The sequence below is a fragment of the Moschus berezovskii genome, chromosome 13 (genome assembly GCF_049115385.1).
Source record: "Moschus berezovskii isolate FMDL1 chromosome 13, NW_MosBer_1.0, whole genome shotgun sequence".
In the NCBI taxonomy this organism is placed as follows: Eukaryota; Metazoa; Chordata; class Mammalia; order Artiodactyla; family Moschidae; genus Moschus; species Moschus berezovskii.
Genome location: NC_142472.1, coordinates 60,266,933 through 60,283,604, shown reverse-complemented (window position 1 = coordinate 60,283,604; position 16,672 = coordinate 60,266,933). Strand labels below are relative to the sequence as shown.

The following is a 16,672-nucleotide window of genomic DNA, read 5'->3' as shown; positions in this document are numbered from 1 at the left end:
AAGATATTCAGTTCAGTTCAGTTCAGTCGCTCAGTCGTGTCCAACTCTCCGCGACCCCATGAATCACAGCACGCCAGGCCTCCCTGTCCATCACCAACTCCCGGAGTTCACTCAAACTCATGTCCACAGAGTCGGTAATGCCATCCAGCCATCTCATTCTCTGTCGTCCCCTTCTCCTCCCGCCCCCAACCTTTCCCAGCATCAGACTCTTTTCCAGTGAGTCAACTCGTCTCATGAGGTGGCCAAAGTATTGCAGTTTCAGCTTTAGCATCAGTCCTTCCAATGAACACCCAGGATCGATCTCCCTTAGAATGGACTGGTTGGATCTCCTTGCAGTCCAAGGGACTCTCAAGTCTTCTCCAGCACCACAGTTCAAAAGCATCAATTCTTCGGTGATCAGCTTTCTTCACAGTCCAACTCTCACATCCATACATGACCATGGGAAAAACCATAGCCTTGACTAGACGGACCTTTGTTGGCAAAGTAATGTCTCTGCTTTTTAATATACTATCAAGGTTGGTCATAACTTTCCTTCCAAGGAGTAAGCGTCTTTAAATTAGCTTTATAGACATTTTGTTTCTTTTGATCTAAACACATACTCATTCTAACATTTTAAAAACCCTGACATTTCAGTAGTTTTTTGTGGCCTGGCAAACATTAAGAGATAACTTTTAAAAATATCTAAATCTCCTGTCTTTGCATTTAAGAAAGATTGATAATACTCAATAAAACTCCATATATAATCAAATTATAGTAATGATACTCATAAAAAGGACAGAGTTTTTAATCCATTCATCAGATTCTCTTCAACTATTTCAAAGGTCTTAAGTAATTATGTTATTAGTTATTCTATTCAGGCCATTTTGTGAGGAATATAGAAGCAAATTATTGCTGGGAAAAGACACTGATAAAACAAGATACACACTTTCCACTAAGTAGTTGGTCCTCATTCTGTGGCTTTCATTGGTCAAAAATTCTGTGTGCTATACCTACATTTATGAGAAGAATCTACTTAGAAATTCTGAATTCAGATTTCAGTTGTGTCATAGACCTTGTTGCTATTTAGTTGCTAAGTCTTTTGTGACCCTATGGACTATAGCCCCACCAGGCTCCTCTGTTGGGTTTTCCAGGCAAGAATACTAGAGTGGGTTGCCATTTCCTTCTCCAGGGGATCTTCTTGACCAAGGGAGTGAACCCAAGACTCCTGCATCTGCAGGCTAATTCTTCACTGAGCGACCTGGGATGCCCATTATAGACCTTATGTATAGTCAACATTATTTTTCTCTTTTTATCTTGATTTATTCCTCTATATAGTGACTAAAACTAAAATCTGTTTCCCTCACATGATAGCAGGTGCTTTGATGATAAGAAACATGAGATAAATGTTAAATATTTGCATCGAACTATAAAACTGAGGAAAGAGGTGATTTACTGTTGTTTGAATGCTAAAAAAATGTTTGCATTTCTCCTGTGTGAAGCACAATTAACACACTAAAAGGAAGCAGGTGGGATTAAAAGCAGTACATACACACAGCTAGGGATTCCCTAAGGAAAAAGTTGTTTGCAGTTACTGTGCATAAAAAAATCATCATATGATCTATTGAGCTAATTTTATGTATTTTCTCTGCACAGTCCTTGATTATGAGGTCGAGAGGACATACCATTGTTGTCTTTTGAGTCTCACTAGTAAAAGTGACTGGAATTTAATTTCAGAGGATCCTCTGAGTATAGTTGGTATTATAATAGATCAATGTTGAAATGAGCTTTGAGTATGAGACTGATGAAGTCCATTATACCAGCATACCTAAAATAATTATTCTACTTTTAAGACCACATTTCAGAAGAACTCACCTTATACATACCAAAGGGATAGAAACACCTGGGGACTATCCTAATTGATTTGCATTTATTGCAAAAATCTGTCCATCATTATAAAGCATCCCCTTAAGTCCAAAGAAAAGAGATATTATCTTTGTTTCTGTTTCATACTGCTTATAAGCACATCACCCTGGACGGCATCTCTCTTCATCATCATGCAACCTACAGCCTTCCTGGTACTCTGTCCTTAAAGAGAATACTGTATCCACTTAAGAGATTTAGAAAGTATTGAGTGTAATTATTGTACAGACCTGTTTGTGTGTTTATTCTGGTGAGTGCTGGTGACTAAAGGGCAGAGGTGGGCACTCTAACCACGACTAGTACTTAGTTCAGTTCAGTTCAGTTCAGTCGCTCAGTCGTGTCCGACTCTCCGCGACCCCATGAATCACAGCACGCCAGGCCTCCCTGTCCATCACCAACTCCCGGAGTTCACTCAAACTCATGTCTGCAGATGTAATGCCATCCAGCCATCTCATTCTCGGTCGTCCCCTTCTCCTCCCGCCCCCAACCTTTCCCAGCATCAGACTCTTTTCCAGTGAGTCAACTCGTCTCATGAGGTGGCCAAAGTATTGCAGTTTCAGCTTTAGCATCAGTCCTTCCAATGAACACCCAGGATTGATCTCCTTTAGAATGGACTGGTTGGATCTCCTTGCAGTCCAAGGGACTCTCAAGAGTCTTCTCCAACACCACAGTTCAAAAGCATCAATTCTTCGGCGATCAGCTTTCTTCACAGTCCAACTCTCACATCCATACATGACCACGGGAAAAACCATAGCCTTGACTAGACGGACCTTTGTTGGCAAAGTAATGTCTCTGCTTTTTAATATACTATCAAGGTCGGTCATAACTTTCCTTCCAAGGAGAGTAGGCACTTAAAAAACAATGATGATGGAAGCTGAATTGTGCTGATTGCAAAGATGCCTGGAGAGAGAAATGTCTAGAGTGGACTCGACTTTAAGATTATCTTCTAGTGTTTACTTTTATTTGTTTATTTATTTTAAAATAATTTAATGATTATACTTGTCAGCGACAGAATCCTGTTAACCACAGCCTTTTTCACATGAAGGAGAGAAAATACATTTGCTTTGCCTGTTTAAATTGATAGCTGTGAGCTTACCAAAGGACAAAACTGGAATTTCCCTGAAGCAATAAATATTGCTGTGGATTAAAGAAAGAAGCATTGCCTTTCTTAAAGTGCACCCTTTATAAATAGAAAGCGGATGCAGTAACAGAAGAGTGAGATATTACTCTTTCTGAGAAGGGGAACTCAGAGGCTCCACAGCATCAGAATACAGAGATTAAGGCAGAAACGGGGTCAAAATGGTCAGAGCTCTTTTCTTTAACAGGAGTAGTCCAGTGGTCATAGGTGCTGCTCCATTTGCGTGATAAACATGTAGTCATATTATCTCCTATGGACTTCCCAGGTGGTTCAGTGGTAATGAATCCACCTACCAGTGCAGGAGACATCAGAGACTTGGGTTCAATCCCTAGGTCAGGAAGATCCCCTGGAGAAGGAAATGGCAACCCACTCCAGTATTCCTGTCTGGGAAATCCTATAGACAGAGAAGCCTGGCAGGCTACAGTCCTTGGGGTTGCGAAAGAGTCAGACAGGACTTAGCAACTAAACAACAACAACAAACTACTATGGGTTACAGAAGAGAACTCATTGCCAGTTCACCTTTGTTCAGACACTTCAGTGTGTTCCCAGGCTCTAACAATGAGTGTTTTTAAAAGACTATGAACTGAAAGAACTGTCTGGTAACCAACATGCAAATAAGCACCCCAAACATTCTTCCCCTGGCAGAATTCAGTGTGGGTTGCCTGGAGTGCTTATTTGCATGTCAATTCCTGGCATCTTCCTGCTCACTTTATTTCACTTGCTGGCTGGGTTTTAGTTCAAGGAGTGAATTGGAGAGCATTACTGTAGACTTGTTGTCTCCTTTGGTAATTTGCTACCTTTGGTAATTCACCCCAGTACCTTTTTACTCACTTGTAGGGTGTACTTCCTAATAAGCCCTACAACCTTTCCAGAGTCTTGGGAAAACCATTCTGCTGTTCTAGTGTTCCCTTCCCATTATATTATGGCACTCGACTCCAGTACTCTTGCCTGGAAAATTCCATGGACTGAGGAGCCTGGTGGGCTACAGTCCTTGGGGTCGCAGAGTCGGACACGACTGAGCGACTTCACTTTCACTTTCCCATTATTTTACTGTCTATTATATTTCAACAATGCTCACTGTGGGGAAGGGAAAAAACTTTTCTCTATCCTTCTAGGTTATCTGGCTGGTCAGAATTAAATGAGCATGAGAGAGATCAACAGGAGAAAATAAAATTTAATTATTTATGTTTGGAGGCTCCATAAAAATATGAATCTAAGGCATGCCAGGCAACTGAAACTTCTATGCCATCTGAGAGAAAGAGAAGCAGGTGGGGGTTTGGGACTTCAAAGGAAAGGGAGACAATTTATAGGAAGATGATGTCTATTAAAAAAAAACATGCACAATGTAAGAGTTCTGAGTAAAGTTTTACTGGGGCAACTTGAGGAAAAAAGCATGGGAGAAAGCCTGTCAGATAGCTCTGAGGAACTGCTCAGAGGAGGTATTGGGGGAGGTCTCTATGTACATGATTTTAGTGAAGGGCATGTACATGTAGTTAAGCACACATTTAGGCAGAAGGTTGAGGCTAGTCACAAGAATGTTGCTGATAGTCATGAGGAACAGATATCTCCTTTCATGATTTTACTGCTTTTCTAGATATGAGAAGATCCAAGATATGGGGCTCATAAATCTTCTGAAAATGTCTACCCGAAGGCCTGTCCTGCCAGTTTCTTCCAGACTACAGAGTGCTTCATTCTGACCTCTTCCCTGAACACTTTTCAGAGTGTGTTGAAGGTCAGTGACTGCAGTGGCTAAGCGCTCTATTCTTGTAGAGCCTGATGACAAGTGATACTTCTTAGTTGGCAATGAAAAAAGCAAATGTTTGGCAAACAAATGATTTCCAGGCCACACAAGACAATGGGCAGATATAACACTTTGAGCAAACAAAATGCTAAGTTTCTCCTACAGTGCCACACCTAGTTCATTTATGTTTCGGTACTTTACACTGATAGTTCTTCCTGGAGCAGGCCTTTTATATGAATTATTTCAGGCAGTTAATGGGAGGAGATGCTTTTGTTTCTTAAAAACAACCAGCCCTGAATAATCATCAAGTCAAAAAGACATATTTTGTCATAGTAAGTTTTGTTAAGCAAATAATGCATAGCTCTGGGGTATTTCTTTCTTTGTTTTTTTATTTTTTTAATTTATTTTAATTGGAGTCTAATTACTTTACATTATTGTATTGGTTTTGCCATACATTGACATGAATCTGCCCTGGGTATACATGTGTTCCCCATCTTGAACCCTCCTCCCATCTCCCTCCCCATCCCATCCCTCTGGTTCATCCCAGTACACCAACCCCAAGCATCCTGTGTCATGCATCGAACCTGGACCAGCGATTCGTTTCACATATGATAATATACATGTTTCAATGCCATTCTCCCAAATCATCCCACCCTCGCCCTCTCCCACAGAGTCCAAAAGACTCTTCTATACACTGTGTCTCTTTTGCTGTCTCGTATTTAGGGTTATCGTTATCATCTTTTTTTGTTTTTTAAAAAAACTATTACCATTCCTTTTATTTATTTATTTAAAATATTTACCTATTTGGCCATGCCAGATCTTGTTTGCCCCACATGGGATTTTTAGTTGTGGCATGTGAACACTTGGTTGCTGCATGTGGGACCTAGTTCCCCAACCAGGGATCAAACCTGGGCTGCCAGCATTGGGAACACAGAGTCAAGAGTCTTTACCACTGAACCACCAGGGAAGTACCCTCTAGGATATTTCTAATGGATGTGAAGCATACTTCTTGCCATATCTCCAATGATTGAATAATCCCCAGTCACATCATTAAAAATGACGGACTAATTGAAGATTGCTCCTTCTCCTAATACTATTTATTTATACGGATTATTCTTCTAGAAAAGATTTGAAGAGTTGTGTCATTTATGTATGAATAATTAAATATATCACCTGTCCTTACTTGAAGTGGTCTCTGGCATATGTTTTCATTGTACCTTTTAGAACTGTTTCAGCTAAAGTTTTGTGTGACACCTTGTGATACATAAGGTAAAAGAGACATATATTTGATCTTGCCCCTGGTTCCTGGCAAAAAGCTTCCAAACACTTGTAATTTCTTTAGAGATAAGGCTGAGAAGAGAATGTTCTGTTATTCACAATAAGCCCCTTTCAACCACATCTGAGTTTGTGCTAATGAAGTGACTCTTGGAGGATAGGACCTGGTTTCCAGAGAAACTAAACATGTAATTAGATGGTTGGATCTTTTAGCCCCACCTCCCAGCCTGCCAGAAGAAAAGGACTGGAAATTGTCATCCTTTGTCTGAATTATTTCATTTGGCGTAATATACTCTAAGTCTATCCATGCTGTAGCAAATGGCAAGATTTATTTTTCATGGCTAAATAATATTCCCTTGTGTGCTATGCCAAGTTGCTTCAGTTCAGTTCAGTCACTCAGTCGTGTCCGACTCTTTGCGACGCCATGAATCATAGCACGCCAGGCCTCCATATCCATCACCAACTCCCGGAGTTCACTCAAACTCAAGTCCACAGAGTCGGTGATGCCATCCAGCCATTTCATTCTCTGTCGTCCCCTTCTCCTTCCGCCCCCAACCTTTCCTAGCATCAGAGTCTTTTCCAGTGAGTCAACTCATCACATGAGGTGGCCAAAGTATTGGAGTTTCAGCTTTAGCATCAGTCCTTCCAATGAACACCCAGGATTGATCTCCTTTAGAATGGACTGGTTGGATCTCCTTGCAGTACAAGGGACTCTCAAGAGTCTTCTCCAAAACCACAGTTCAAAAGCATCAATTCTTCGGCGATCAGCTTTCTTCACAGTCCAACTCTCACATCCATACATGACCACGGGAAAAATCATAGCCTTGACTAGACGGACCTTGGTTGGCAAAGTAATGTCTCTGCTTTTTAATATGCTATCTAGGTTGGTCATAACTTTCCTTCCAAGGAGTAAGCGTCTTTTAATTTCATGGCTGCAATCAGCATCTGCAGTGATTTTGGAGCCCCCAAAAATAAAGTCTGACACTGTTTCCACTGTTTTTCCATCTATTTCTCATGAAGTGATGGGACCAGATGCCATGATCTTTGTTTTCTGAATGTTGAGCTTCAAGCCAACCTTTTCACTCTCCTCTTTCACTTTCATCAAGAGGCTTTTGAGTTCCTCTTCACTTTCTGCCATAAGGGTGGTGTCATCTGCATATCTGAGATTATTGATATTTCTCCCAGCAATCTTGATTCCAGTTTGGGCTTCTTCCTCAGTCATATCCAATTCTTTGTGACCCTATGGACTGCAGATTCCCAGGCTCCTCTGTCCATGGGATTCTCCAGGCAAGAATCCTGGAATGGGTTGCCATACCCTCCTCTAGGATATCTTCCTTACCCTGGGATTGAATCTCTTACATCGCCTGCATTGGCAGGAGGGTTCTTTACCACTAACACCACTTGGGAAGACCCTTTGTATATAAATGCAACCTAAGTGACTTATCCACAGATAAGTGGATAAAGAATCTTCTTTAACCACATCTTCTTTATCCACAATGAAATATATATCTTAAGAAGATATATTTTAGGTTTCAATTTTGGAAAGGCAAAATATGATAAGTTGTTAGAAGATTTGAATGCTTGGTTGAGCCAGAATGGGCTTCCCAGGTGGCTCAGATGGTAAAGAATCCACCTTCAATGAGGGAGACCCCAGTTCAATCCCTTGTGCAGGAAGATCCCCTGGAGGAGGAAATGGGAACCCACTCCAGTATTCTTGCCTGGAGAATTCCATGGAGAGGAGTCTGGTAGGCTACAGTCCATGCGGTCACAAAAAGTTGGACACAACTAAGTGACTAACACTTTCACTTTTTTTTGAGCGAGGATTATGGGATACTTGGCTAAGATCATGTGATGATTAAATACCAAAGTGACTATAAAATATTTTAAAAGTAAGCCTGGAAGGTAACTTGATTGGAAAGAACATTAACTTTCTCCTAAATGAGAAACATTTGTTTTCCTGAATAATCAAGGAAATAATAATCATAATCTGTGAAAATGAGTCTGTAATACAGAATTTTTTCTATGTAGACAGAAGATAAAAATAAACTTTCACAACTATTTATCAAGACCTAGTCAATAATCCAAGACAATTTTTTTCATTTTAATAGAAAACTAAATTCTAGTTTTACATTATTATAATATTTGATATAAAACTCTTTTTAAAATTTTATAAACAAAACTATAGCCAGCTCTGACCAGGATGAATAAAATTCCCTTTTACTGAACTTCTGTAACTTCCTATTTCCCATATAGTCTTTATAGTACAAAGTGTACTATGTACAGTTTTCAAAGTGGAAAAATATTAAAACATTCATAAAACACCCCAAATATAGATTCTCCATGCCATCAAAAAATAAGAGATAAAAAGCGTATAAACTTATAGTTATACTTAGTAATTAATGCTTCAGTGAGTATTCCATCTTACTTAGAAATGATCTGGTATTTAATGAATATCCATTAATTTATTCAATTTAATATCCATCCAAGATTTTAAATTATCTAAAAATCTAGGAAGCTATCATTAAGCTGACATTATAAAATATAATTAATATTGTAATAAAGTTATTAGAATAGTGATTTAATTTGATGAAACACAAATTCATATTATTCAAAACCTTAAACAGTTAGTACAAATAATGCTCAGTTCAGTTCAGTCACTCAGTCCTATCTGACTCTTTGCAACTTCAGCACACCAGGCTTCCCTCTCCATCACCAACTCCCAGAGGCTACTCAAACTCATGTCATCGCATCGGTGATACGTCATCACATCATGTCGCATCTTATCCTCTGTCGTCCCCTTCTCTTCCCACCTTCAATCTTTTCCAGCATCAGGGTCTTTTCAAATGAGTTGGTTCTTTGCATCAGGCAGCCAAAGTATTAAAGCTTCAGCTTTAGCATCAGTCCTTCCAATGAATATTCAGGAGTGATTTCCTTTAGGATTGACAGGTTGGATCTCCTTGCAGTCCAAGGGAAGAGTCTTCTCCAACCCCACAGTTCAAAAGCATCAGTTCTTCAGAGCTCAACTTTCTTCATAGTCCAACTCTCACATCCATACATGACTACTAGAAAAACCATGGCTTTGACTAGATGGACCTTTGTTGGTAAAGTAATGTCTCTGCTTTTTAATATGCTGTCTGGGTTGGTCATAGGTTTTCTTCCAAGAAGCAAGCATCTTTTAATTTCATCGCTGCAGCCACCATCTGCAATGAAGAATAAAGTCTATCACTGTTTCCATTGTTTCCCCACCTATTTGCCATGAAGTGATGGGACCAGATGCCATGATCTTAGTTTTCAGAATGTTGAGTTTTAGGCCAAGTTTTTCACTCTCCTCTTTCACTTTCATCAAGAGGCTCTTTAGTTCTTCTTCGCTTTCTGCCATAAGGGTGCTGTCATCTGCATATCTGAGATTATTGATATTTCCTCAGAAGTATTGCTAGCTTACTGAAGTAGTGCTAGCTTATTCCATAAGTAAGCCTGTATGAAAGTAGGAAGAACATACACAAGTAAAATAAAAATATAATCTTGTATGATTCTTAAATGGTGATATCCCAGAAAAGACATAACTGTTTTTACCAAACCAATATTAAATTAGTCTCATTTACAAAAACTTATACAAATTATGTGAACTTGAATTCTTAAATTATTTCAGTTAATTTCATTAAGAATATCTTTTATTTTAGCTCACTGAAATTATTAAAAGATAAGTTTCTTTCATTTCTCAGAATTTTAGTAATATTCAATGTATATAAATACTATTTATCCCTATAAGTCAGTTAGAATAGAGCTCCTTTAATTGGAGAGACGTTGTTATCTAATTTATGAATCTTACACACTCACTTAACACTTAAAGGTCGTTGTAAATTATAGATGTATAAAGATTCAGAAAAGATACATAAACATATTTGTATGTTCGAAAAAGAGCTTATTATAGCTTGAGTTTTAAAATTTCAACCATGGGTCAAACATACTGTAGAAGTACAAAACTCACAAGTTCAGATATTCACTTCCCAGTAGGCATGACATTCTTAACTGATTTGAGCTCAAAATAGAAAAATAGACAAACAAATATATTGAACGCATCTCTTTCTTATAGTTCATATCAGGAAAGTGAATCCCTTGAACTTACAGAAGCAATGGAGCTAAGAATTGTTTTATACTTTGAAAAGGTTATGTAAAAAATACTGATTATGTGACACAGACTCTCTGTGGCCCACAAAATCTGAAATATTTACTATCTGGCCCTTAACAGAAAGTGCTTCCCCACCCCTGAGACTCAGTCAGAGGCCTCCAAATCATTGCAGAAGCTTTTGGACTCTTCTCTTATGAAGGCACAAGAAGCCTATTCAGTTTTTGAATCCTAAAACAACCTCTGAAGCCTACATCAGAACAGTAGTTTCTAAAATTAAGGTTTTTCCTTCTCAAGAGCTTAGCTGGTTTGAGAGTGAAAAATAAATGCTTCTTAAAAATCAAGAGAGATGTTGGTACCATAACAATTTGTTAGAAAAGGGATGAAGACTCATTTTGCTATGGCCCAGGGAGATCAGAAGAATGTTGGGTTGTGCCTGAGTGGGGTTTGTGGCCTGTCTTTAGAGGAGGTCAGTGAGCCTAGAAGGAGGAGAACCTGGTGACCTCTACTCTCAGGAAGATGGACCAGTGCCTGCAATCTGCCAACATTTGAGATGACAACTTCACAGTATCTGAACTGAGGCATATGGTGAGCTGTTCCTCATTTGGGCGTGAGGGTCTCCTTCCACAGATGTCTATAATCGCCTGTGGATAACTCAGCAGAAGATACATCCCAAGATTTAGTGGTTGTCATTGCTTAATCACTGTCATGACTGACTCTTTGTGACTCCAGGCACTGTAGCCACTAGGTTCTTCTGTCCATTGGATTGAGTGGGTTGCCATTTCCTTTTCCAGGGGTTCTTTCTGTCTCATGAATTGAACCCAAGTCTCCTGCATTGGCAGGTGGATTCTCTACAACTGAGCAACCTGGGAAGCCTAAGACTTTGTGGAGCCCCATTCAAATTGCCTATGTGCACACCCCCACTTTTTAATGGCCCAAAACATAGAAGTTAGAAATGGGTGTAAGAAGACTGGCTTTAATCCCAGAAAGATGATGATGGTGCAGAGGACAAAATGCATGTGTATATTTGGGTAGGTCTGCACAACAATAAAACCTAATCCCATTATATCTCTGGTCAAAGGAGGATAATAACCTCATACAGTTGTTTCAGAGATTAAATGAAGTAATAAATGTAAAACTCTTAGCACACAGCCTGGCACATGATCAGTGCTCAATAAATGATAGTAGTATTATCTAAAATGACATTTTAAATTAAATTAGGGCCATAGAAAGCCTGGGAAATGGCACTTTACATACACAGAGAAGCCTTCATTGAGTTGCATTCAACAGAGTCCCACAGTCAACATATAATATGTGCAAGGCACTAAGATCTGTGGAGGAGACCATGGTGATAGACACAGTGCTGGATAGGGGCTTCCCAGGTAGCTCAGTGGTAAAGAATCTACCTGCCATTGCAAGACACCTAGGAGACGTGGGTTCTATCCCTGGGTTGGGAAGATCACCTGGAGGAGGAAATGCCAACCCACTCCAGTATACTTGTGTGAAAAATCTCATGTACAGGAGACTGGCGGGCTATATTCCATGGGGTTGCAAAGAGTCAGACATGATAGTGGCTGAGCATGCACCACCACTGTATTGAATAGAGTAGGGTCAAAATATGTTTTAAAACAGTTTAAATAAGACAGTATGAAAAAACTGCCATGAAAACTATATAATTATATAACAAATTAAGAACTCTTTAATCTCTCTAGCACTTTCTTTTCTATCTAGCTAGGTTCTATTTTCCTTCTAATGTGTTTTTCTTGAAATTCAAAAAATGTATTTACTAATGAGAATATTAATCTATCTTATACATTTATTGGCCATACTGAGTGATTATTTATGGGATTTTAAATAAGGTTTATCAATAGACTGGATTCTTCTCATTGCACTTCATAAATGACCTGTAAGAGTTAAATATCTACCTTTTTCTTACTTTGTCACAGTTAATTGTTTTTCAGTTCAAATTGTGAGAAGCCATGCTTAGGGTTCTGGAAGAGTATGATTAAAAAACTGATGCTGAAAGAAATTTACAGTGTGACTTGTGCTGTCTATGGTCACCACACTCAACACCAGAAACAAAAATTATACTTCGGTGGAAAATTAAGTACACTCAGTCTTTCTGGCTATCTTCCTGTTGCTCTACAACAAATTCTAGAATGTTGTCTTTGAACTATTTTGCAGGGTTTGTAAACTGTAGGTAATTGACAGATATGTAAACTCTGTCTTGTCCAGCAGACTTCCTTGCCCCTTGAGAAAAACCTGTTTTGTCCCCATTTACAATTTGATTCGTTTATTCCCTTAAGTTTGTGCTTTTTATTTTTCCTTTGAACTGGTTATAACATGTCTGAGTTAAAGAAAAAAAAAATGCTTATGCGCTTGTTCAAATGGTAAGGAAGACTTTTTTTCAGGACTATTGTGATAAATGTCAAGACTATTGAGATACTGGGCTCAACTCCAAATACAGCAAGTGAGTGAAAGTTGCTCAGTCATGTCTGACTCTTTGCGACCCCATGGACTGTACAGAATACTGGACTGGGTAGCCTTTCCCTTCTCCAGGGGATCTTCCCAACCTAGGAATCGAACCCAGGTCTCCTACACTACAGGTGGATTCTTTACCAGCTGAACCACTAGGGAAGCTCAAGAATACTAGAGTGGGTAGCCTATCCCTTCTCCAAAGGATCTTCCTGATCCAGGAGTCCAACCAGGGTCTCCTGCATTGCAGGTGGATTCTTTACCATTGAGCTCCCAGGGAAGTCCAAATACAGCAAAAACAGCTGGGAATTTATAGCCAAATAGCTGAGTGAGCAGATGAACAATGAAAATTTACTAAGAGTGGATTTCAAGGGTAGAGAGATTCTTGCTAAACCAAATTAACAGGATTATTCTTGAAGGCAGCCCAGGGTTATCAGATATCAAGGATGGAGATTCTAAATGGATTCTTGGTAAAACTGGGCTATGCAGATTCATCAAGGACTAAAGGTTGAGACTCAGTTGAAAATAAGACTCAGATGTCATGGAGAGAGATTCACATAATGAGTAAAATAAACATTTTAAACACATATTCATTTTCATATATTTATAAGAAACATGATTCTACGTTTTCTGAAAATAATCTTTTAACACAGACAAAACATTTCTTGTGGTGTTTAACCAGCACATCCAGGACATATATTAACTGAATTATTTTTAAAGAAGCTCTGAATTCTCAACATTATGAAAAAAAGAAGTATGTCAGGTTTTATTCAGTTCAGTTCAGTCGCTCAGTTGTGTCCGACTCTCCGCGACCCCATAAATCACAGCACGCCAGGCCTCCCTGTCCATCACCAACTCCCGGAGTTCACTCAAACTCATGTCCACAGAGTCGGTGATGCCATCCAGCCATCTCACTCTCTGTCATCCCCTTCTCCTCCTGCCCCCAACCTTTCCCAGCATCAGAGTCTTTTCCAGTGAGTCAACTTGTCGCATGAGGTGGCCAAAGTATTGCAGTTTCAGCTTTAGAAAACACTAAAATATTAAAGCAATCTCTTATAAACAATAGAGCAACAAATACACTACATTATTTTTCCTCTAGAGAGTCACATTTAACAAAATTAGGTTTAATTAAAAGAAGAAAATAAAAGGGGAAGATACTGCATGTAACTTGAATATAAAGACATTCACATAAGATGAACATTTCAGGAAATAGAAGGTCTTAAATGCTGATTATGCCAGTTGCATTTAGTAAGAAAATAGTTACCATGGAAATAGTGAGTGTATATGGTATTTCATTTCCACATTAAGACAGCTTCTAAAAGGAATGCATTTAGTGAACACTTGTTCTTAACACTGTTTGAAAGTAGCAGTGGCTCATAAAGAATGTGGCATTTCAATTAGATTCATTAATATTAGTAAATCTGCTTGTTTTTTTCATTTCACAATAAAATAATTTGAATAAACCTGACCTGTTTTAGGAGTTTTTATAACCGATATACATCATGTATTTTTACTTCCAGTCTAGGGCCAGAGCGCCATTTTGGTCATAGGTTTTCTTTAGAATATCACATTTTTGGGTGCAATTCTACTTCTAGCCTGCAACATTCACATATGGCTAATCAATTTTACAGTGTAAAGTAAATCAGAAAGAACAAAACAATTATCATATATTAAAGCATATATGTGGAATCTGAAAAAATTGGTATAGACAATCTTTTTTATAGAAATAGAGACACAGACATAGAGCACAAATGTATGGATACCAAGGGGGAAAAGAGGGGGTGGGATGAATTGGGAGATAGACATTGACGTATATACACTACTACTATGTTTAAAAGATAACTAATGAGATACTCTATAGCACAGGGAACTCTACTCAGTGCTCTGCAGTAAGCTAAATGGGAAGGAAATCCAAAAAAGAGGGAATATATGTACATGTATTGCTGATTCACTTTGCTGTACAGTAGACTATTTCAATATTGTAAAGCTACTTACTCCAATAACAATTTTTTAAAAAATTTAAAAAATTTATGTTGGTCCAAAGTCACAGAACACTTAGAATATGGGGACCCGGATTAGGAACCTGGATGTCCTGAAGGTGTCCAAATTTTAGGTTCTTAAATTCATGGACTCAGTTACTAATTTCATATCTCCGCCCCTGCCCAGGGCTGGCCATGACACCAGTCTTAAGATCTGGCCTGGCTGAAGCTGGCCCCGGCCCCTGTGTCCAGCTGCAGGCTCCCCAGCCTTCCTAGCATTCTGTTTCCATCTGTCAGCTGCACTCAGGTGCACTGGGCTTTTCCCATCTCTTTTTCCCGATCTCTTATGTTACATTCAAATACAACCACCCATCTTAACCAAGAAATGTATTGATTCTCGGTAAGTAAGTATCAATAGCTATTAATTTCATGATTCTAGTTCTAATGTACCTTTGGGCATAAGGATGGATTATTTAAAGTGTAGCTTCTCTGACATTCTGTATATCTTTAGAAGGCTGTTTTAAATATTTATAAGTACACACCAAGTTGAGAGATCAGTACTGTATTAGAAACTAGAAGGATTTTAATTCTAGCTCTGCCACCAATTAGCTAAGTGACTTGGGTAAATCACCTCCATTACTCCCAGAAAATAAGAGGACTGGAATACTCCTTTTGCGTATTTCTAGCATGAACATTAAGAAGGCTCTAGACATCAGAGTGGAAAAAAAGACACTAACAATACAAGCCAAAGTCTTCAGCATCCAAATTTTTCTAGCTTGTGATTACTCATTCCATAAAAGCAATTAACATAGTCTTGGGCTCATGAATAATGTTTGAATGGTTAAAGAATGAAGGGGACAAAATCAATTTACTTCCTAAATATATCTTGAATCTGTTACTTCTAAATCTGTGCTGTCACTGTCCTACTTCAACCATCACTTTTTTTCCCCTCTACCCAGCTGCCAGCTAGCCTCTTATGGGGTCTTTTTGCCCCTATTGCCTTATCCCCTTACATTTACACTCCATGTGACCATCCACGTGCCAGAACCTATCTATCTGCCTCCTGCTCATCAAGCATTTTTTTCCTCAGTACATTTAATGTGCTACTCAGCATCTCTCCAACCCCAAATCCTATTCCCATGCTACCATTTCATTGTGGACACCAGCGCCTACAGAGATGCCAAGCATGAAAATTCTGTTAGCAGTTCTTTCAAGTCAGGCCCTGCACAAGTCAGCCTGTCTGGTGCCACTCGAGCCCACAGAATGAGACTGAGTTCAGTTCAGAAGCAGTCTTTATCAAAGAATGGGGACATGTGAGCGTAAATGCTGTCTTGCAGTGGCGTCAGGTGGTGGGTAGGCTGCTTTTCGGGGATCTAGTCAGTGAAGAGGAGCTGGGTTCGGGCCAGGCCCGCTGTGCGGTTCCCGCCTCCCTTCCAGGGTCGCGCAGCCTCTCTGCAAAGGGCCTGCCGCCATCTTGCCTGAGGGCTAGGCTAGGGTTTTAGGCGCTTGGGTGATGGACCGGGAGGCCTGGCGTGCTGTGATTCATGGGCTCGCAGAGAGTCGGACACGACTGAGCGACTGAACTGAACTGAACTGAACTGAACTGATAGGCCCTGAGGTGACGTGCAGCCCAGCCGGTTCGTACCAGGAACTTGGGTTCGAAGCTCCAGGTGTGCGGCCTCTGCACGCGCCACGTTATGAGCCAGTGGAACTAAGCACAAAGGAAAAAGGGTGGTGGGGGGAAAGGTTAGACTTTATTTTATTACCAGAAACCTATTTTTATTATTTGGGATTCCTTAAAGGGCTTTGCCATTGACAACTGGGAAGTGACATTGACTGTTTTCTCATCCCAGCTCTTTCTCTATGATCAATTCAGCTAATTCTCTCCATCCTTAATATCTTTACAATGTGCCCCCCTCCCTCGTCCACTGCCGCTGATTTCACTGAAGCCACCTGGGCTTTACGGTAGCAGACTCTGAACTGGAGACGGCTCCTGTAGTCTTGGTCCCTCTTTCCTTCTGTGAAGGTGCACACAGGTG

At 39.6% G+C, this 16,672-nt stretch overlaps 1 long non-coding RNA gene across 3 annotated transcripts in view; it reads left to right on the top strand.

Moving 5' to 3' along the window:
• LOC148775851 (uncharacterized) overlaps positions 1-16,672 on the top strand; it is a 515,606-nt gene that overhangs the window by 131,393 nt on the left and 367,541 nt on the right. For all 3 annotated transcript variants that reach the window (XR_016038890.1, XR_016038889.1, XR_016038888.1), the window contains one exon: positions 4,632-4,769. This is a non-coding gene — a long non-coding RNA (uncharacterized LOC148775851). The remainder of the gene's footprint in view (positions 1-4,631; positions 4,770-16,672) is intronic.